We start from the raw sequence: 24185 nt of genomic DNA, 5'->3' as shown, positions 1-24185 counted from the left end.
TATCCAGCAAATGATGACAAAAGTAGGTCAATGGGACTGTTGAGAACAACAGTGCCAATATAATGAGGGAACACAAAAGCAGCTCCTATATAAAGCAGGATGCAAACTGTAAAATACTGATGTAAGCTAAGACCTGCGATCTGAAAATTGATGGTGAAGAGCAAATCTGGATCTGGAAACAATATGCATAAAGAGAGTGGATCCAAAATCCAGAATCTAAATAATGCAAGTGTAACAAGCTCTGTCAGAGCTTGCTCCCCTAACATCAGGGGCCGAATGGAGGAAACTTCAGATAGAAGACTCTTTAGAGCGGGAGCTAGACAAAAATCTAGACTGCGATATCTCATTCTAGGCAGAAGCCAACAATCTGCTGCAACTCTCTTAACACTCAAGGGTCGAGAAGAATCTGGTGCTAGCATTCAAACTGTCATGAACAAAGCCTCCCTAAGACCTTGGTGGGAACCAGTCTCCTAGCTTTAGATCTAGAAGAAGTGTGTGGTTGCACCAATTTTTGGGTTGATGTTGCAGGGGACTATGCATGTCACTTATAATCATTTTCCATTAAGGTAATGAAAGAAGTGATCAGCCAAATAGGATTCGTAGGGAGAAAAGATTCACTTACAATGCATAGACCTAGGTTGAAAAACACAATTATTGTACAATGTACATAAAGTTGGTCAAACACAAAAAACATGCACCATGAGACTAAGCATGAGCGTAGGAGAAGTGACAAGTACAAATGTAAGTCACATGCAGGGATGGAAAATTTCTAGACTTTAGGATTGCGAAATTCAGCAAAATATAGTTTCCAAAAATGTATTCACAAAACTAAAATGTAATGAACAAGGTTCGTTGTAACAGGTTAAACACTCCAAGGGACTTGGAATATGTTGATCTCCATTGAAGATACAAGAATATATATATATATATTAAAATGTATGAATGAGAATGGTGTTACAAACGAGAGTGAGGAACTGCTTATATACCCTAGGCAGGTACCTCTTCATGGAAGGTCATGTCCCATTTAGACATGCGTCTTCAGTACTAATTACTAATAAACTAATCATTATTACAATTATCATCATTATTTATATTTATATTATTTTTATATATATTCTATTCATAACATTGCCTTCCTCCTCAAAAAGCTTTGTCCTCAAAGCTTGCTGATGAAAAGGTTTCATCTATTTTTCTATTTCAAATGTCTTCTCGGAACTGTCATTTTCGTTGATACATGTTGATATGATCCTTGGAGTGATATATAAAATTATCGCACGAAGAAAGGATCTGACCATCCTAAATTAATCTTTTCTGAAATGTTTCAATTACTGGGAACTTCTAATGAATCGTTATCATTGGACTGAGTTCTGCAAACTTTAGTATTCCTTGGAAGTTGGAACATAAATTTGTTGTTTCCGTTCTGAGTGGTTCAAATATGTAGGCCGACTTAGTTGTCTGCTCCTGTAATTCGAATGTCGATAAGGAGCTCTTTTAGTCGAACTTTCCTTTATCAAGTGTGTAGCAATTTCCTTATTTACTTCAGGTACTATTGTTGTTGAGTTGGTTACAGAATCATCATTTGAAATGTTCATTATCTAAATTGCAACATGTGAGTGTGTTTTTCCTTCAACTGATTTATCATCTTCTTGAGTTGTGGAATTGACTGGTTTGGTATTCGTTCATGTATCTTCAACTGAAGTTGTTACGACTGGCGACTTCGATACTTCCTCTTGAATACAATGTTCTAACTTGTCTTTTAACGACTTCTTGTCCTTCTTAAGCTTCTTAATTTGTGTTAGTAATTTTTCGCTATGGTCCTTAAGTCAAAAGACTTCTTCATTTCTATCAACAGTGATTTTGTCAATTTCATTTTGCATATTTTGTAGTGCTTTTTTACCTTCTTGAAAAATTATTTTTGAAATATCTTGTATGTCTTCTGGCATTACTGAATTTGGCTTTAATGTAACATCTTGTAGTGTTATTTTTCTCTTTTTGTATGAAAATGTCAAAAACTTCTTTTTCGTATTCAGGATGAAGGAACCTAGGGTTTCCATCCAGGGTGAACCTAAAATAATGTCACCTTGATCGCTCCATAGGGTTTGAACTGAGAATTGTGATATGAATGTATAATCTCCAATGTTTAATTGTAAATTGGTTATGTCATATTTTTTGTTGTCATAACAATCTAATTTTTCGATTATATTTGACTCAAAATCACTAATTGGTTTGCGATTTTAGGTTTTATATAATTTTTATCTTCGGCTGGCGAGATAGCGATAGTAACATCTTTTCCCGCAATAGACCCTTTAATTCTAAATAGCACTGAGGCATAGTTATATGAATTTTCTGGAAATCTTCCTTCCTTTATTTTTCTGATTTAAACTCCATTCTTTTTTTCCTTCAATCACTTAGCTAGTACTTTTATGTGAATCTAAAGACCTTGTATTTTAATATCCTTTGGCATAATTTTCACTTTTGAAGGTCCTTCAAAATATTTATACATTTATTTTTCAAAATACTTTATTTTTTTTAATATGATAAACTCCTTAAATTTTATAACTAGGCACTTGGATATACATTGACTACTTAATAAATGTTCTTAGTATATATTACCACCTTATTTGAAAGGATCACATGATCCTTTTTAAATTCGTTGTGATTTTGCTCAAGCTGACTCTCTATTCTCTTCGTTGTATCCTGAAGTTCCTCAATTTTTTCGGCATGTCGATTGACCTTAACCTCGAGATCTATCAATTTTTTATTAAAATCGGCCATCGACATTGATGAAAACATTGATCGGGTGTGTGGTGGAGTATATTTATCCAACTTAACCTTCTTCCTTAACTTGAACACCCTTTTTTTTAATTAAATAATTTTTTTAATAAATTTATTTATTTTAATTTAATAATAATAATAAGTTGATTAAATATATGTATATATATATATAATCAAATCTTAATTATATTATATAGTTATTAAATATTAATTAGTTATATAATTAGAAATTACATAACAATTAATATTACAAACTATATAACAAATAAATATAACTCTCTCTCTCTCTCTCTCTCTCTCTCTCTCTCTCTCTATATATATATATATATATATATATACCCACGATGCATTAAATAACCAACCTGCGTTTGAACAAGTTCGATGCCGACAGAATGGACGCGACTATCGAGGTCAAAGGACCAATTGATGATGCGTTAAGCTAGACGGAATGCATACGATGGCAAGGCACGGGATGAGTATGACAGCAAGGCACAGGATAGTCGAGGTGGCAGTCGGAAGAGATGGTGAGGAATTTTTGGGTGAACGATGAGAGGGATGAACAGACGGAAAACAGCGGATGCAAGGAAAGGCGGAAACAATAGACGAGAACATGGGTGGTGACAGGGATGTGAAGTGATTTTGCTGAAAGACCAATCTAGCTCTGATACCAAATGTAACGAACAAGGTTCGTTATAATAGGTTAAACACTCCAAAAGACTTGGAATATGTAGATCTCCATTGAAGATACAAGAATATATATATTAAAATGTATAAATGAGAATGGTGTTACAAATGAGAGTGAGGGTCTACTTATATACCCTAGGCGAGTACCTCTTCATGGAAGATCATGTCCCACTTAGACATGCCTCTTTAGTACTAATTACTAATAAACTAATCATTATTACAATTATCATCATTATTTATATTTATATTATTTTTATATATTTTTTATTCATAACAGAGACTAAGCATGAGTGTTGGAGAGGTGGCAAGTACAAATGCAAGTCACATGCAGGGATGGGAAATTTCTAGACTTTAGGATTGCAAAATTCAACAAAATATAGTTTCCAAAAATGTATTCACAAAACTAAAACTCGAAAATTTACTAAACCAAAATAAATCCTAATGATAACCTACCAACATACATCCATAAATCAATTGTCGAACCATAAGAGAACAAATAATAATCACTTAACATGATTCATTAACACCTTAGAATCAATCATGGCTAAAAGCTTCAACCCTTTCTCCTTAGGTTTAGACAAGATTCTGCAATCTATCATTTTGAACCTAGCAAGCAATCCATTGGCATAATTTGATTGTGAGAAAAGTGTTTGTTAAACTTACACACCTAAATAGTAATGTAGGAGGCCTAGATTAGTCTTGTCAAAAGCTTTACTCATATTATATTTAATCTATTCAATAACACTTGCCTCACTACATGTAATAATAATGTCATTTGCATAAATAACATATAATAAATATAATGATATCATTACCAACGGGTTTGACATATAAATTGGAATCTAAAGGACTCCTTTGCAAACCTTGTTCATCCAAGTACCTATCAATCTTAATGTGCCATTCCCAGGGTGACTACTTAAAGCCAACTACCATATAGAGCCTTCTTAGGCACGCAAACAAGATGCTTCTTCCCTAGAACCTAAAACCTTTGTGGTTGATACATGTAAACCACTTCCTTCAAATCCTCATTAAGGAAGTCATCTAATGGACCTAGCCAAACTAAATGGATAGTTCTCATCTTGGTTGTAGGAGCAAAAGTCTCCTCATAGTTAAATGCCCTCTTGCTAAGTGAAACCTTTTGCAACCAATCGCACTTTGCACTTATCAAGTGTGCCATTTGCATTGTACATGACCTTGTACACCCATTTCCAACCAATGGGTTTATTCCTTGGTGAAAGAGCTATGAGATCCTATGTCTGATTTGTCATCAAATTTCATATTTACTACCATGCCCTTCTCCCATTCAGGACTCCCTTTTACCTTCTTGAACACCTATGGCTCAAAATACCTCTTGAGCATTGGCCTTCCAGCAAAGCTAATTGTATATGGTTTATGTTTACTCTTATCTCTCGATGATAATCCCTCGATCATTTCACCCATCCAAACATCTTCAATGGTGGTGTGCCACCACATTAAGCTCTTCTTGGAATCTTCCCTATCCAAATCAAAGATCTCACCATGATCTAGGCTACCTATACCTATATTGGAATAATCAAATTAGATCTTAGAGACTCCTCATGCTCAAAATCCTCCCCCCTTTTAGGTGGAGCTAGCTAAAGCTTGATATCTAAGTGTTTAGTCGCAACAAATCGTTATGTGATTTTGATCTCTAAAGAAGTCTAGAAAGGTCCATCTTCCTCATCAACCATGACATCCCTATTGAAGCCCAACTAATTGATCAACATCAACCAATACATAAGCCTTATGACCACTATTGTACCCTGTGATCATATGTGTCTTACCCTTAGGGTCTAACTTGATTCTCTTCTCATCAGCATAGGCAATAGAAACAAAGACCTTAAGATTATTGGCTTTAGGACTCCTCCAAAACCATGCTTCCTCTAAGGTTTTTTGCTTCACAACCATCGTGGGGCACCTATTAAATAGATATATTGCTATGAATATTTCCCTGTTGAGAAAACACATGTTCTCGATCGTGTCTCCTCCTCTATATGCTTTGTAACATGAGCCTTTTACGAGGCCCTCCCTAGTTGGTTTTTAGATCAGCGAACCTCTTTCTTTAGTGTTTCTTCATATGGCCCTCTTTGCCACTGACATGTGATGTTCTTTAGACTTCTACTCACATCTTCACTACTACTTTGACCTTTCTTCTTTGCCCGCTTGCCTTTGCCCTTGACATTGGTTGCAAAACCCTCTCTTTAACTATTGCTACCACATTATTTTTTCAATTCGTTCTATTGTAAGAACTTATTGCATACCTCATCAAAATTCAAGTCAACAATCACAGTCGTGATGTTCAGGGTCTTGTTACCCCTCATGTTAGCAAGGGTACACATATATTTTTGCAGCATTTTTCACGTCGTTGTAAGCCCAAATTCACAAGTCAAAATCCTTGTAACAACCATGTAATGCCCTATATTAGGTGTCATAAATGTTGTGTTTGGTCTGACCATGGCAAGTATCTTTGGGTTCATCACTGGCTCCTTTTGCCTTGGATAGGATTGGAGGGCTTTTGGTGGGCTTACTTGAGGACTCGTGGTTTTAGAGGGGCTTACTTTTGAAAGGGTGATCATCGGTGTATGGGCTAGTCCAACCTGCGTCAAGGTGCACCTATGTCTTATCGCATGGTTGTGTATCTATTGAGTCAATATCTAGCCTTGGCCTTGGTGCAGTATCCCTCAAACAGTTCTCATACATGGCACTCTCACAAAGACAACTTTTCACATTTCTCAAGGCATTTCACATTTCCCAATGCAAGAAGTCCCAAAAGTTAAAAAGTCAACTTGTTCCCATATTGTTCAGTTTGATGGGAGGATGACATGCCACATAATATATTTCCAAACAGTGAAGGCATTGTCATCTTACAGATGGTCAACAGTGCTACATGTTTCTAGGTGTAGAACAAGGTCAACACTAGGCATATTTTCACATGCATTCATCAAAAGTGGTCTACAAAAGAAGGGGACCAAAACCCAAGTCTCAGTTTCTATAGTTTCCTCAACGTGTTAGAGAGAACCAGCACAGGGTCATGATGACGTAACAAAATAATGATGATGTGGCAATATAGGGAAAGATATGGACAAATGGAGACCCATGTCAAATTGGGCTAGGAATCTAGGATACAACAGGCCCAGGTGATAAAATGGTTAGAAACATCATGGTGTTAGAGATCAGGAGCATAGGTGCCAAGGTTGAGTTTATCCGGTAAAAGTCAGGCAAACTAGCTGCTGGATGGATAAGGTAGTCGACTGAAGGGTCAAAGTGAACATTGCAAAGTCAAGAGGGGCTAGCTAATTTGACCCTCTTTATGGACAAATTTGTGATGTAATGTAATATTTAAAAAAAATTACTAAGTCTCCAACATGTGGATGACTAGTAAATATTATTCTCGATGGCTAAGATCACTCTGAAACTTTACTAGAAGTCTCTAGATGAAAATCGACCATGTCTCAATTATTACTAATTAATTAATCTATTTCCCTATGTTAAAACTTAGGAAAATAATTAAAAATTGATTAATTTATTTATTTAATACATTTCCATTAAAAAGAATAACTTGGGCTTGGAGATATTTTTGCTCTTGTGTTCCTAGCCTCATTGACAATACCTGAGGTTAGAACACCTGTTTGGGATACATCAACCAACACTCCTTGTTAGCGAGGAAGTTGTTTTATGCTCGACACCATCGTGCTTTGTTCTCACACCTGGAACACTTATCGCCTTGAGTACCACATGGCTCATTTCCTTATGTCACAACTCTCCCAGACTGTTGTTGCAAGTGATGAAAGCAATCTCATCCTCCATCCGACTAAAAAGCTCATTTGCGGCTACCACTGTATACTTCTCGCCCTTCTTGTCACTTTTCTTCTTGTGTGGGCAATTGTTGTGGTAATGGCCAAACTCATGACAGTCATAGCACTTGGTCTTCAACATATCCTTCTTCTTTTCCTCCTTGGAGTTGGACCCTTTGTCGGATCCCTTCTTCGTTTTTCCCTTGCTCACAAGAGCAACATTCTCGCTATCATCTCCCTTCTAGTCAGACTATTGCTAGTACCATTGTTTCCTTTCACAAGAATCAATCAAATCTCCTCCTCTGTGAAGTCGTTCCACAAGTGTTCTCAACTAGGAAAATCAGATCTTCCACTAACCACTTGCACGAAAACATCCCACTGCTTTTGAAACCCATTCAGGGTTGTTCCTCTTCATCCCTGACCTTCTCTCCAATGGTTGATAGCTCATCTTTGTATGTCCTGATGCGGGTGAGATAACTGACAACATTTTCTCCCTTATTTTGTCTAGTGCTTCTAAGCTTCTCTTTTCGGATCATTTTTCGATCCGTCTTTTATCTTGGAAAAGTTTGTTGATGGCATCCCACATCTTCTTTGTTGTATCTTCTTCCACTACATATGGAACTATGTGGTCCTTGACCCCATCTAGAATAATATGCCTAGCCTTGGAATCATCTTTTTGGTACTCATGCAACATGATAGAATCTGTTGGTACAACAATATGTGCCATAGCAAACTCCTCTGGTCCATGCTCTTCTAAAGGAGGCACCAGTTTCTCCAAACACCAAAGTTCGATGCACCATCCAACCTCTTTGGATCCCTTAATCTTGTTGAAGCCATCACTGAAGCCCCCAAGAGAAAATAAAAATAATCTCTTCTACCAACTAACAAAAGCACCTGGAAAACCTCATGGTCTCCCTCTGCAAGTGATATTGACTCTTTCCAACAATTCACTTAGCTATCCTGCAAATCGTTTTCCCAGCAATTCGCACTTCCTGTGATTACAGAAATCTTCCCTTTCTTGCAATTCGCCTTTACTGTAATCCGCCTACAAGAATTCGAACTTCCCATAATCACACAAATTTCCTGCAATTCACACTTGCAACTGGAAACTCGATTCTGACTATTCGCGCTGCCTCTAGAAATTCGCATTGTTGAGCTTGGTCTACCTTCTTACAGAAAATAACACTAGTAAAATTCCTCCAAGTAATTCTAAAAATCGATCCGGGTATTAAACCCTTGGCTTCCTCTTCCAAACCTTTGCGTCAATCTACTCTGGTAAGCCCCTACGCTTCAGATCTACTCTAAGACCATGTGAAAAATAGATTTGCAATTAATCTGGTTATTATTCTCCGATCTTTAAATAGATTATTTGTCCTAGCAAATTATTTAATGCAAATAATGAATAAAACACAACTGCAAATTTCACCAATTAAATAAGTTGTGGAAACCTTGATAGAAAACCAATCACAAAATGGACGCACAATATTTTCGGACAAAAAGTCTCTAGAAAAACCCCGAAGGTTGAGGGGAGAAGGGTTCTAGTAAGGGACCAAGCTCAAAAGGGGAGAAGAAGGAGGACCAAAGTTCAAGTGCTATGGTTGTCACAAGTTTGGCCATTATGTCAGCAATTGCACATTGAGGAAGAAGGGAAAGAAGCAAGTTGCAGCTTCAGCAAATGCAGATGAGCTCTCCAATAAGATGGATCATGAGATTTCCTTGATTGCTTGCCTAACTATTTCGACTTCACAGGGTGTATGGTACATAGATAGTGGATCGTCATTTCACATGACAGAAGTTAGAGAGTACTTCTCTTGTTACAAGGAGGACATCGTGTTCTAGATCCATATGGGGAAATTGTCCAAGTGCACTCCTGTAGCATGAGGGATTGTTCTATTTTATAGGGGAGAATGGCAAGCAGATACCTATCCATGATGTGTTGTATGTACCAGACTTGGGGATGAATTTGATCTCTGTATCAGTCCTTCAAGACAAGGGCTACGATGTCATCTTTAGAGGGGCTAGAGTGTTGTTACAACACAAGGAGTGGAGGTCACCTTTGGCAATTGGGGTAAGAAGGGGTCGGTTATACAGGTTGCAGATGGACACGCACAAGGCACTAGTTAGCAGCAGTCCGAGAGACCAGGGGGAGCTACGGCATAGGAGGATGGGCCATATTCATCATGGAGCATTGAAACTGCTTCGTGAGACGGTGATGGGTTTCCGGAAGTGAGCATAGAGCACAACGATGTGTGCAGAGGATGTGTGTTGTGGAAATTTGCGAAAGCATCTTTTCCAAGGAGTGACAGTAGATTGCAGGGGATTCTAGACCTTGTACATTTAGACATATGTGGGCCAATATTTACGAAATCTCTCAAAGGGTAAGATTACGTTTGTACTTTTATTGATGATTTCTCCAGGAAAACCTAGATCTATTTCTTGAAGACGAAGGATGAGGTCTTCCGTCACTTTCAGAAGTTTAAGGCTCTAGTGGAGAATGCAACAAGCAGAAAGATCCAGACTCTTCGGCCCGACAATGGAGGAGAGTACACCAACAAGGAGTTCCAAGAGTTTTGTACCAAGGCAAGAATCAAATGAGAGTGGACAGTTCCTTACAACCTGCAACAGAATGGGGTTGCTGAGAGAAAGAACCAGTCTATTTCGGAGGAAGCGAGTGTGATGTTGTGTAACAAACAAGGCTCGTTATAGCAGGTTAAACATTCCAGAAGACTTGGAATATAAATATCTCCATTGAAGATACGAGAATATATATTAAATGTATGAATGAGAATGATCTTACAAATGAGAGTGAGGGCATACTTATATACCCTAGGCAGGTGTCCCTTTATGAACAGTCATGTCCTTTAGGGACATACCTCTTCATTAACTAATTACTAATTAATCATTATTTATGATGTGTTATTATTATTAATATTTACATTATTATATCTATATTTTATTCATAACATTGCCTTCCTCCTCAAAAAGCTTTGTCCTCAAAGCTTGTTGATGAAAAAGCTTTATCTCTTTTTTTGTTTCAAATGTCTTCCTGTCTCGAAACTATCATCTTTGTTGATATGAGTTGATATGATCCTTGGAGTGATAAATAAAATTGTCGAACTAAAAAAGGATCTAACCATCCTAAATTAATATTTTGTGGAATCATTCGATTACTGGAAACTTGTGATGAATTGTTATCACTGGACTGAGTTCTGCAAACTTTAGTATTCCTTGGAACATAAATCTGTTGTTTCTGTTCTGAATGGTTAAAATATGTAGACTGACTTAGTTGTCTGCTCTTGTGATTCGGATGTCAATAAGCAGTTGTTTTAGTCGGACTTTCCCTTATCAAGTGTGTAGCAATTTCCTGACTTACTCCAGGTACTGTTGTTGTTGAGTTGGTTACAGAATCATCATTTGGAATGCTCATCATCTGAATTGAAACATGTGAGTGTGTTTTTCCTTCAATTGATTTATCATCTTCTTGAGTTGTGGTATTGATTGGTTTGGTATTCTTTACTTTATCTTCAACTGGAGTTGTTACGACTGGCGACTTCGATACTTCCTCTTGAATACAATGTTCTAACCTGTCTTTTAACGAATTCTTGTCCTTCTTACGCTGCTTAATTTGTGTTTGTAATCTTTCATTATGGTCCTTAAGTCGAAAGACTTCTTCATTTCTATCAGCAGTGATTTTGTCAATTTCATTTTGCATATTTTGTAGTGCTTTTTTACCTTCTTGAAAAACTATTTTTGAAATATCTTGTAAGTCTTCTGGTGTTACTAAATTTGGCTTTAATATAACATCTAGTAGTGTTATTTTTATCTTTTGTATGAAAATGTCAAAAACCTTTTTTCGTATTCAAGATGAAGGAACTTAGGGTTTCCATCCAAGGTGAAACTAAAATAATGTCACCTTGATTGCTCCATAGAGTTTGAACTGAGAATTGTGACATGAATGTACAATCTCCAATGTTTAATTGTAAATTGGTTATGTCATATTTTTTGTTGTCATAACAATCTAATTTTTCGATTATATTTGACTCAGGAATCACTAATTGGTTTGCAATTTTAGGTTTTATATCATTTTTATCTTTGGCTGGTGAGATAGCGATAGTAACATCTTTTCTCGCAATAGACCCTTTAATTCTAAATAATACTAAAGCATAGTTATATGAAGTTTTTGGAAATCTTCCTTCCTTTATTTCTGAATTAGACTCCATTTTTTTCTTGAATGGTTGACTCAATATTTGAGTTTTGTCAAAATTATCATATTTCTCGATCACTTTAATCAATTGATCACTTTCTTTTTCTTTCTTTATAATTCTCTCACTTTTTTTTAAATAAATAATATCAATGAAGAGTTTTATTAAATATTTTTTTTTCTTTTAAGCCTCTTTTTCTTTTTTTTCTTTTTTTTTAGATAACCTTCCCTTTTTTAAATAACCTCCCTTCACCTTATCCCGATTGACTTAAATATAAAATATCGATTTGTGAATTTAAATGCTTAATTCTGTGATTTAATATCAGAGGTGTACGAACACAATGGTACCACCAGATGCGATGGTCGTATTAACTGGTCATTGTTTGGACTATATCCCTCGTTGTATGTCCTTTTGAACACTATAATTAATCTATTGCTCTTGTATGTCGGATGGCTTCATTAGGTGGCTCCTGCAGTCTGTAGCAAGTATGGTAGCGGCGAATGCACAGATGGTTTGGCACTGTACAAACAATGATACACTACAGATGTTCGTGTGGACTGAATGATGATTGCAGCAGGTATTATTGGGTCAGGGCGTCCGGTTGTGGGTGCCCAGAGCTGCGTGCAAACGATGGACTCCAACAACTGGCTACGAGAGGGGTATGTTGGATGATGGGTGCGGAAGTAGTGACGGCAGACAGAATTCAACCGATTATGGCGTCTAGTGGCCAGTTGACAGCTATGACGGTTGCAGGCAAGACAGTGGTGCGAGCGAGCATATGGCACAGTAAAGAAGGCATAGGCTAACTAAAGGTCAGTGGCGGCGGCAAAGGCAGTGCGTAGCAGGCACAGTACTTGCGACTTTTCAATGCAGAGGCGGCGACTGGCAAAAGCCGCAGTCGCTGGTATTGATAATGGTGGTTTGTATACCGATTGCGAGTTACGGAGTTGATGCATGCAACTGTGTAGGTTGTTGTTCAAAGATTTTGCTTGGTGGAGATTTCCTACAGTCTGTCGGGGGTGTGCCTGATCTCTGATGTCCTTTTATTTTATTTTATTTTCCATTTTTATAATATATATATATATATACTCTACTCTCTTTTTTTAATAAATTTTTTTATTGAATTATTATTTTTTATATATAACTTTTTTCTATTTTTTATATATATATATATATATATATATATATATATATATATATGACCAAGGGCCTGAATAACGATGTGCAACTAGAGAAGCTCCAACTCTATATAATGAAACACTTAAGTTCAAGACAACAAGGTTGACGAAATGTTGATGGCCAAGGGTCAAATCAGACTGGTTCTCTGCAGCGGCTGAGTAGCCAAAGGATCGAACAACTCTGATACCAATGTAACGAACAAAGTTTGTATATGTAGCAGTGATCTTCAGAATACTTCAAAGACAAAGACATCCATTGTAGGACAAAAAACTGTATATTGAATATTATATAAAGAATTGATGTGAGATATGAGATGATTACAATGAGGGTGAGGGTCTGCTTATATACCCTAGGCAAGTACCTCTTCACCAACGGTTATGTCCTTAGGGACATACCTTTTCATTAACTAGTTACTAATTAATTATTATTTATTAACATTATTGTTTTACATTATTTACATTATTTTATATATATATATATATATATATATATATATATATATATTTATTCATAACATTGCCTTCCTCTTCAAAAATCTTTGTCCTCAAAGCTTACTGATGAAAAGCCTTGATCTCTTTTTCAGCGCGTCGCGGAACTGTCATCTTCATTGTTACAAGACGATATGATCCTTGGAGCGATAAATAAAATTGTCGAATCGAAAATGGATCTGACCATCCTAGATTAATCCTTTGTTAAATCTTCCAATCACTGGAAATTTGAAATGAATAGTTATCATCGGACTGGATTCTGCAAACTTCAATAACATTTGGAACATAAATCTGTTTTTTTCGTTTTGAGTGATACTGGTACGTAGATTGATTGGAAAGTATGCTCTTGTGATTTAGATGTCGATAAGGAGTTCTTTTGGTTGGACTTTCCCTTATCATGTTAGTGCCAGTTCCCTTATTTCCTTCAAGTGTTGTTGTTGTTGAGTTGGCATCATCATTTGGAATGTCCATCGTTTGAACTACAACTTCTGAATATGTTTTAACTTCTTTTGGTTTCTCATCTTCTTGAGTTGTGATATTAAATGGATCAGTATTTATTCATTTATCTTCAACTTGGACCAAAACGACTAGAGACTTCAATACTTCTCCTTGAAGTTATTCTAACTTGTCATTTAGTGACTTCTTGTCACTTTTAAGTTTCTTAATTTGCGTAAGTAGGGTTTGGTTATGATTCCTTAGACGTGAAAGTTCGTCATTTTCTGAATCATTGACTTTGTCCTTAGTATCCTTCTCTTTATTTTTTATTTGTTCTAATAACCTTTGATTCTAAACAAAAAGTTTCGTCTTCCTTCTTCGACAAATTCTTGTTGAATTTCTCCTTAGAACTTTCGTTCTCTCGCTTTAATTTTTGCTTCTTAATCTTGGACTTTTTTTATCTGTTCAAGTAACTTTTTATTATGGTCTCTTAGGCGCAAAATCTCTTCATCACTTTCTGTTGACTTTTTATGAAACCGATCTTTGAAAAATGTAACTAGGTTCGGTATTGCTAAAATTGGCAACTAGGGCCAAACTCCACATGGGTCATCTTATTTATGACAGCTGATATTTTTCTTGGATTTCTCTCTCTGAGAGGTGTAGTATTGATCTAAAGATCATCCAATTCCAAAATGTAAAAATGAAGATATGAATTTATTTATATTATGGATAAATTGTCAAGGTCAGCCAGCAAGCAAAACATGCATTTTAACCCCCAGCGCATCCTCGACGTTGCATATAAAAGGAGGAGACCTCAAGTCATTTTGTCATCGTCTCATCTCATCACACCTCTCTCTCCTCACTTGATTGGGTACGCTAATCTGGGCAGCAATCTCTCACACGTGCAAAGGAAGAAGGATATTTTTTGTTTGGTTGCTTGACTGAGTTGACCGAATTTCAGAAGGCTATATTTTTAGTTGTGTTGACCAGCGTTGACCTCCTTTTGATTGTGCATTAGGTGAGGCATCTTCTCCTTGGCGGGCCGCAAATTTCGACACTGAAATCGAGGTGATTTAACCTCCCATTTGACCAGCGTTGATTGGCCTAGATCTGGTCGCAATTTGACTTTTCTTGACCAGCATTTGACTAGACTTTTTTGGACTGTCTGAGTTTGTTGTTAGAGGCCGAAGTTGACTGGGTTTGACTGAGCTACTTAGAGGAAGAATTCTGCCATATTTGACCAGCGATGACTTTTCTAGTTAGGGTTTTTTCTGTTGCTGTCATAAATTATCAAACTTGTAAATTTGTACTATCTCTCTGCAGAACTATTGAAGAATATAAAAAGAATTGATCAAGGGTTTCCCCACATTGGGATTTGTCCCTGGTTGGTCCCTGTTGAAGAAATTGTAACTAGGTTCAGTCTTCATAATGACATGATCTTTGTATTTGATGTAATAAAGGGAAATAGATTATTTTTATAATCTTGCTACATGGGTTTCATGAGCAACAAGTGTCACTAGGTGAAAGACTTCTTCTTGATGTCTTTAGGATTTATTTAAATATCAAAGAGTCATATCATGTGTATAGAAACTCTTCATGAGTTTATGTAAATATGTACAAGTCTTCAAAGTTGTCTAACAGCCCTCCAAGACCAAGATCAATGCCTCAAAACAAGCCTTCCGAAGTCTGCAAGCAAAGCAAGAGAGAAATGATCATGTCGGCTCAAAATAAATGAATTAAATACATAAATAAGTCATGTCGGCTTGGAACTATAGTCATAACGGTTCGTGGTTCACGTTGGCTCAAATATATGATGCAAACTACTATAAATACCCTGTTGGGGTATCCGCAAATAGCAAGGACAGAACTCGCATAGAGGTGAAGCCGCAGTCAAGGTATGGAGCCGCAGTCATGAGAAGGTGAAGCCGTAGTCATGAGGACATGAAGTCGCAGTCAAGGCATGGAGCCACAATCATGAAGAAGAGGAGCCGCAGTCATGAAGAGGGAAGCCGCAGTCATGGAGAGAGAAGCCGCAGTCAAATCCGCATTGAGGTAAGGTATGTCTAAGGAATCAAGCTTCCTCCTCGGATGGGTTAAGTAGCAGTAGGATCAAGGATTTTCACCCTCTTGGCATACCTATAGATTGAAGGAGAAGTCCTAACATCAGATCTAGGTGGCTCTCTTGCAGCAGTCTAGGTGTATGGGACAGCAGTTTGATGTTGCAGCCTTGGCATGATGAGAACAGTAATCAAGAGTGACAAGAGTTACATTCTTGACCTAATATATGGATCTGTCTATGTCACAGCAAGAATAGCAAATGCAATGATCTTGATGACATTATAATAATGATGAAATAAATCTTTGTAAAGACAGTGGTGCTAGATACAATTGTGAAAGTCAATGTACAGTCACAATGATATCACAGTACTTAGATTTGCCTTCTAGTGATCTCAATGTGAGCATATATCTCAAATGCAGTCTCAAATCTGAAAAGAACTGTGATCACTACAGTAAAGAGAATTGGTCTAGTCAAAGGTAAGAGATGAAGATCTTGATCTTACAGTGCAGTGAAGTGCAGTCAAGATCTCAAGGAAGGTGCAACAAATCATATCAAGGTGCAGTCATTATGCATAATGCTCTCAACAATCTTGCAGCAGCAATGAAGATCTTGGAAGAGCAATAATGATGACATCAACAATAAGGATGATCTTGACAGTGACAGAAAGGAGGATTGATATCTTGGTCTTGGAGAGGCAGAGTGTGTGTCAAGGGTCATGGTCTTGGTATTCGTTAATGGAATCTGTTAGTGTCAATCTTTCCAGACTTCCTCCAGTGATCAAATATGCTCTTACAAAGTGGTCTCAGAGTGTCCAGGTCAAATTTTGTCATTTCAAAGAGTTTTCAAGCAAAATTTGGTCATTAGGCATTAGGTCTAGGGTTTGCTTTCACTCCTTCTAAAGTTGTCCAAATGTCGGTCCATGTCATCATTCTGTTGAGTTTATCATCATTCATAGGGTTGTCATTATCATGTCAGTGTCTAATGAGTCATTTTACACCTTGTTCATGCTTCAGTTGCGCCTAGGTAAGTTCATTTCCCTCTCCTAGGGTTTTGAAGGCAAATTCTCTTGGATGGTCAAATCATTAGCAAAACTTGTATCCTGATGTTCATACACCTTCCCCTATCCTTAAAGTACCTTATCAAATGCTTCCCATCACTGAGATCCCCCAAATTCCTTATTTTTGCACAAACCCTAGTTTCTTGCCACAACTTGGCAATTTTCTAGGCTAGACCTGTGTTTTGCCCTTTTGGACCCCTTCCCCTCACTCAATCTCTGAGATTTCACTTTCCCCTGCTTCCTAACATCCCTCCCTACTCCCAAAAATTTCCTCAAGAATTTAGAAGCCCCTTATCCCCTTCATTTCGCTTCATTTCGACAAAATCCCTTGTTTCACACATCGGGATAGGTTTTACTCACATGATGTTTCTGAGCAATAAAAAATGAATTTGGGAAAACTGAGAGAGGTTTTTGTCCACAACATGCCAAGGAAGAAAAACCTCCTTCACTTTTTACACAGGTGTCATGGTTTTAGAGAAATGTCAAAAATATCGTTGCCTCAGGAGAATCAAATGCACCTCTGAAGTGACCTTGGGAAAATCAAGTTTTCTCCTAGCTTGGTTGGCCAAATGACTTTCTTGATGAGTCAAATGATAACTAGACACAAAGAGCTTTCCAATGAGCTATCATGAGCTCAATTTGGAGTTGAGGAAGGCATTCAAAAGTTGACTGCAACAGCACTCTGCCTTGAGGCAGCCTCATTTGGCACATTTTCACCAGTCTTGGGAGATTTGATTTTTGACAGGGCAAATGAACTCCAAATTGAAAAATTCCAGTTGTGTTGGAAAGTAGACTCAAAGACCTTTCCAACGAGCTATCCTGCGCCCAATTTGGACACCTGGAAGGCCTCCAAAAAGCATCCGAAAGTCGCGCTACCCTGAAGATGGGCAAGTCCATTCCTAAAAAACTCAGCATTTTTGGATTTGTCATGACAAATTACACTTGCTCAGCAATTACCAAACATTTCATCAGGTTTTGAGCCCTCAGAAGGTCAAAAAACATGCAAAAAATGACTTTCTGCCACTTTTTGGACACACAGGGAGCAATCTTGGGAGATTGCAATTTTGGAGGGGTAAATGACCACCAAATTGAGAAATTCCACTTGGGCTGGAAAGTAGACATCCAGACCTTTCCAACAAGCCTACTTTTGCCTCATTTGGATGTCGGGAAGTGCCTCAAAAGTTGGCTCAAAGGCGCGCTACGCTTTGAGGATTGGGGCACTACGCATCAGGGAAGTTTGCCAGATTTTCACCTACAGCACAGCAAAACGCAGATTTGACTAGTTTTGACTTTTTGGAGTGATTTTTCATCCTCCTTGATGTAATTGATGTAATTTTATGATGTCATGGCACTTATTTATCTCTTCTAGAAGATTCATTCATAAAAAGTCAAAAATTTAATGAATGAATTGGTTTCCTAGCTTATAGAGGCAAGTGGTTTTGATTGCCTAGATTTTAGTGCTCAGTTTAGAATTGGTTGAAACTTGAAACAGCTCCTAGAATGATGAGCTCGACCCCTAGAGGCCAGGGAATGGGTTGGCATGGTCTATATTATGTATTTTCTCAATCATTTTCAGAGGTTGGAGAGGTTGGACTCTTGAGGGATAAGCTTCTATTGTATTACACTTTGTATCTCTGCAATTTTGGTAAAGGAAAGACCAGGGTTTTGCAGCACTATTTGGGATTCCTGTGGTTATTTGTGTTGATGGTGTGCTTCTCTCTTGTACTTGTAAGTGTGTTATGTGTATCATTTTCCAACTTCTATTTTCTGCACATTAAGTAAATGAAGTGTTAAGGTAGAATTCATAGTTTATATGCTCTGCCTTTAAGTTTGCTTAATATCTATGTTTTCCTCTGTCTAAAGAGAACTCTCGAAAGTTTCTTGCTCTCTTTAGCTCCTCACCGATCATTTCTATCCATTCACTTAATTCAAAGGCATCAAGACAATCTCCTACCTTGCCCCAAAAAGACCTCTGCAAAAACTATGTCTCATCCCCGCACCCAAAATTGTTGTGCTCAGTTTTCCACCAAAACTCTAAAAATTTAAAATCAAACTTTCCCTATCAGTTTACTAGCCTAAAATCAGTTTTCTTAATTGGTCATCTCCGCCCTTTGAAGACCTTTCGCCGAGATAGACCTGGAGAGAGCCCTCTCCTGCCCCGTAGGGCTAGCTACGAGGCTAAGTGGTTTGATGTTGCCTTGGATTTTGTCCTTTTCAGCCTGAGGCCAAATTCAAGCGCTAACATATTGGCGACCATACTGGGGAGAACAAATGGTTTGCTTGTTGATGTCATTTGTTTTATAAGCTACAGACGAAGCCTGAAGTTATGCCAGGTAGCCTTCGAAACGCTTTTGCTTTGCATTAGCGAAAGTAGATAAACGCTGCTTCAGTCAATCTCCGGTCTAGCTTGTAAACGTGACATTTAAGTTGTTAATTACCCCAGTACATGTATCAAGTTCAGATCTGATGGTTGATGGTGGACAACGATCAAACACTTGAAAGGCTGAAATCATTCACCTGACGACTCTAAATCATTTTCGAGATCAGATCCAAAGACTCCACTGGAGGATGATCCTGACCAGCAGAAACATGAAAGGACAACATGGACAGATCAGGTATTCAAGTTGGAATTTCATCCAAGACATTTTGTTCTTTGTCATAAATTATTTCTTCTCTTTTCCCAAGAATGTCAAGAAGGCTTTGCAAATTATACTGTATTTGAGAAAAGATCCTCGGCCTGCAGTTGATTCTTTCCCTTTGAAGATTGTGAATACCAAAGATTTGCATGCCTTTGAGCTTGATCAAGACCTTTCTTCTAAATCTTGTGATGATCATCTTCAAATTGATGAGCCTCAAGAGACCAAGACTGATTCTATACCTGTTGTACATACCCCTACACCTTGTAAAATTCCAGATCGGTATAAACCTCTTGTTTTACCTTCTGTTCTTCATGCGTTCCCCAAAAATTATGATCTATACTTGCCGAGGTTTGATGGTGATTGTAAGAATGTCAACGTGAGCAACATGTGCAGAATTTTGAGTCTTTTCTAGACCTTTTTGAAGTTGATAGCGAAGATGTTAGTATAAGGCTTTTTGCTCTTTCTTTGCAAGCCAAAGTGAAGAGTTGGTTCAAATCCCTGCCTGATGCGAGCATTTCAGATTTCCAGCAGTTCGTCAGAGTTTTTCTCGACAGGTGGATGATCGGGCAGAACCTTTTCCTTATTATAGAAGAGTATAATCAGCTGAAAAGACTACCAGGGGAGACAGTACAACAATTTTCTGCCAGATTTAACCAAGTTTATTATTCGATGCCAGTTGATATAAGACCTTCTCCTAGATCTGCTCTCTTGCACTATCCGAGTGCCTTTGATCCGGAGATGGAGTTTCAGCTGAGAGAAAGGAATATTGCAACACTTCACGAGATGCAGAACAGTGCAGTAAATGTAGAGGCTCATCTGCTGATCCGAAGGGCAAGGTTGAAAGAAGAAGAAATGAAAAACATAGATCCGGCCGAATCAACATCTCTAGAGGTGAAGCTTGACATTTTGGTAAGTGCAGTGGAAAAGATGATGGACAAGATCACCACAAGGAATGATTATGATGTTCAAGGCTCGCTGATTGAAAAGGAACAAGTTGCTGATCCAAAACATCTTCTTTCTTATCCCAGTTGTCATAAATCTGATAATGATGGTCTTATAGATCATTTTGGAGAGAAGAGATCTATTGATATGACATGTATGATTGATGATGTGTTTTATAGTGATGATTTGCCTCATTTTGATCAGTATGATGATGATTATGTTCTCCAAACAAAAGCTAATCTTGCAATCAAACAAGCAGCTAGTTTGTGCGAAGAGGAAGTTCACTTTCAGCAGCTCGAATACAGTGATCAACCGATGCATATGAGCTATGACAATGATGAGGAAAGTACATCAAAGTTTGAAGTAAGTGAAGGATCTTTGCCTTTTTGTTTTGATTCGTTTCAGTTCATCAGAGATAACTACCATGCAATCAGAAATCAAATGTCAACAAGTCTTGATTTGAAGCATCTTGAGAGCAATGAAAATTTTGTTCAAGACTTCTCATATTCAGATTTGCAATCCCCGAAAGCCATTGATTGTCAAGTTGCAGCTGAAGACTTGGAAGTGGAGACACATGATTTAATGATTCAAAGTGACTCTGTACCATTCTGTTTTGAATCATTTCAGTTTTTGAAGGGTAGATTGCATAGTAAATCTTCGAATGAACAGCCTATAACAAATCAGCAATCTCTCAGCGTTAATGTTGAGGATGAGACAGATAACAAAATTCTTGAGCAGCCTGTAGCATCAGATTTGCAACCACCAAATGAAATTGAAGGACAGATTACAGATGAAGCTATGGAAGACGAAATACATGATTTGATGATGCAGGAAGATTCTATACCCTTTTGTTTCGAAGCATTTCAGTTTATAAGGCAGAATCTTCGTAAAATCTCTCAAGAAAAAGATGAACAGCTAGAAGGATGTCATACATTTTCAATGGATACATTACAACAGTCTTTTCAAGTTTTTCATGATCCAATAGCTGATGTTTTGGATCAGGTTTGCAGTCAAAGTCTTTCTCCATTGACTACATGTGAGCTTGAAACATGTGCTGATATGAATTTGATCCGGCAGCCGGTTTCTTTCTCATTTTCAGCAGAGGTCTCGTCACAAGGCTTAGATAAAAGTTTGCATTCATGGTATGAAGAAACGAGAAGTAATCCATTAGATGAGCTAAGTTCCAGTGTGCATGAACTTCAAGATCCTTATGCAGTGTTTTTGGAGGCGGATAGAGAATTCATATCATTCAACGGATATGTTTCTAAGCTATCATGGGCATTGCCGTTCATTAGTTCTCTCTTGTTGTTCATAAGTGAGCACTTGCAGAAAATTCGAACAGCAGACAGGATACTTACTTGGTTGCATTGGTTGTTTCATTTCACTTGATCAGGTGATGAATGAAACTATTAGAGTAGGTTGTGATGAATAAGCTCCCCTTTGAGCATCATTTCCAGTTTGTCGGTTGTGTTTAAGTATTGAGTCAGTTTTTAGTTGAGTGAGAGTCAATTTGTGTTGTCAAGTCATCGTTTTTCAGTCATGCATTTCAGCTTGAGTTTTTTACTCCATTGCCCAATGGATGAAGGCACTGTCTAGCTCTTCCAGAGATCTGCGTTCTTGGCACTTCCAAGTAGCTACCATCCCCATTGGAGCCAATGTTAGTGTCAGTCTTTCCAGACTTCCTCCAGTGATCAAATATGCTCTTACAAAGTGGTCTCAGAGTGTCCAAGTCAAATTTTGTCATTTCAAAGAGTTTTCAAGCAAAATTTGGTCACTAGGCATTAGGTCTAGGGTTTGCTTTCACTCCTAAAGTTGTCCAAATGTCGGTCCATGTCATCATTTTGCTGAGGTTATCATCATTCATAGGGTTGTCATTATCATGTCAGTGTCTAATGAGTCATTTTACACCTTGTTCATGCTTCAGTTGCGCCTAGGTAAGTTCATTTCCCTCTCCTAGGGTTTTGAAGGCAATTTCTCTTGGATGGTCAAATCATTAGCAAAACTTGTATCCTGATGTTCATACACCTTCCCCTATCCTTAAAGTACCTTATCAAATGCTTCCCATCACTGAGATCCCCCAAATTCCTTATTTTTGCACAAACCCTAGTTTCTTGCCACAACTTGGCAATTTTCTAGGCTAGACCTGTGTTTTGCCCTTTTGGACCCCTTCCCCTCACTCAATCTCTGAGATTTCACTTTCCCCTGCTTCCTAACATCCCTCCCTACTCCCAAAAATTTCCTCAAGAATTTAGAAGCCCCTTATCCCCTTCATTTCGCTTCATTTCGACAAAATCCCTTGTTTCACACATCGGGATAGGTTTTACTCACATGATGTTTCTGAGCAATAAAAAATGAATTTGGGAAAACTGAGAGAGGTTTTTGTCCACAACATGCCAAGGAAGAAAAACCTCCTTCACTTTTTACACAAGTGTCATGGTTTTAGAGAAATGTCAAAAATATTGTTGCCTCAGGAGAATCAAATGCACCTCTGAAGTGACCTTGGGAAAATCAAGTTTTCTCCTAGCTTGGTTGGCCAAATGACTTTCTGATGAGTCAAATGATAACTAGACACAAAGAGCTTTCCAATGAGCTATCATGAGCTCAATTTGGAGTTGAGGAAGGCATTCAAAAGTTGACTGCAACAGCACTCTGCCTTGAGACAGCCTCATTTGGCACATTTTGACCAGTCTTGGGAGATTTGATTTTTGAGAGGGCAAATGAACTCCAAATTGAAAAATTCCAGTTGTATTGGAAAGTAGACTCAAAGACCTTTCCAACGAGCTATCCTGCGCCCAATTTGGACACTAGGAAGGCCTCCAAAAAGCATCTGAAAGTCGCGCTACGCGTTGAATGACGCGTAGCGCGCCGCGCGCTACCCTGAAGATGGGCAAGTCCATTCCTAAAAAACTCAGCATTTTTGGATTTGTCATGACAAATTACAGTTGCTCAGCAATTACCAAGACATTTCATCAGGTTTTGAGCCCTCAGAAGGTCAAAAAACATGCAAAAAATGACTTTCTGCCACTTTTTGGACACACAGGGAGCAGTCTTGGGAGATTGCAATTTTGGAGGGGCAAATGACCACCAAATTGAGAAATTCCACTTGGGCTGGAAAGTAGACATCCAAACCTTTCCAACAAGCCTACTTTTGCCTCATTTGGATGCTGGGAAGTGCCTCAAAAGTTGGCTCAAAGGCGCGCTACGCGTTGAGGACTGGGGCGCTACGCATCAGGGAAGTTTGCCAGATTTTCACCTACAGCGCAGCAAAACGCAGATTTGACTAGTTTTGACTTTTTGGAGTGATTTTTCATCCTCCTTGATGTAATTGATGTAATTTTATGATGTCATGGCACTTATTTATCTCTTCTAGAAGATTCATTCATAAAAAGTCAAAAATTTAATGAATGAATTGGTTTCCTAGCTTATAGAGGCAAGTGGTTTTGACTGCCTAGATTTTAGTGCTCAGTTTAGAATTGGTTGAAACAGCTCCTAGAATGATGAGCTCGACCCCTAGAGGCTAGGGAATGGGTTGGCATGGTCTATATTATGTATTTTCTCAATCATTTTCAAAGGTTGGAGAGGTTGGACTCTTGAGGGATAAGCTTCTATTGTATTACACTTTGTATCTCTGCAATTTTGGTAAAGGAAAGACCAGGGTTTTGCAGCACTATTTGGGAATCCTGTGGTTATTTGTGTTGATGGTGTGCTTCTCTCTTGTACTTGTAAGTGTGTTATGTGTATCATTTTCCAACTTCTCTTTTCTGCACATTAAGTAAATGAAGTGTTAAGGTAGAATTCATAGTTTATATGCTCTGCCTTTAAGTTTGCTTAATATCTATGTTTTCCTCTGTCTAAAGAGAACTCTCGAAAGTTTCTTGCTCTCTTTAGCTCCTCACCGGTCATTTCTATCCAT

At 37.9% G+C, this 24185-nt stretch overlaps 1 protein-coding gene across 1 annotated transcript in view; it reads right to left on the bottom strand.

The window, feature by feature from the left end:
- Window positions 1–24185, bottom strand: part of AUG2 (HAUS augmin-like complex subunit) — a 184958-nt gene that overhangs the window by 47661 nt on the left and 113112 nt on the right. The gene's annotated exons all lie outside the window — the stretch shown is intronic.

Source organism: Pinus tabuliformis, chromosome J (genome assembly GCF_031772625.1).
Source record: "Pinus tabuliformis cultivar Carrire ecotype Pingquan chromosome J, CPIR1, whole genome shotgun sequence".
NCBI classification, from domain to species: domain Eukaryota; kingdom Viridiplantae; phylum Streptophyta; class Pinopsida; order Pinales; family Pinaceae; genus Pinus; species Pinus tabuliformis.
The sequence above is the reverse complement of the archived record's forward strand: the minus strand, read 5'-3'. Positions and strand labels throughout refer to the sequence as shown.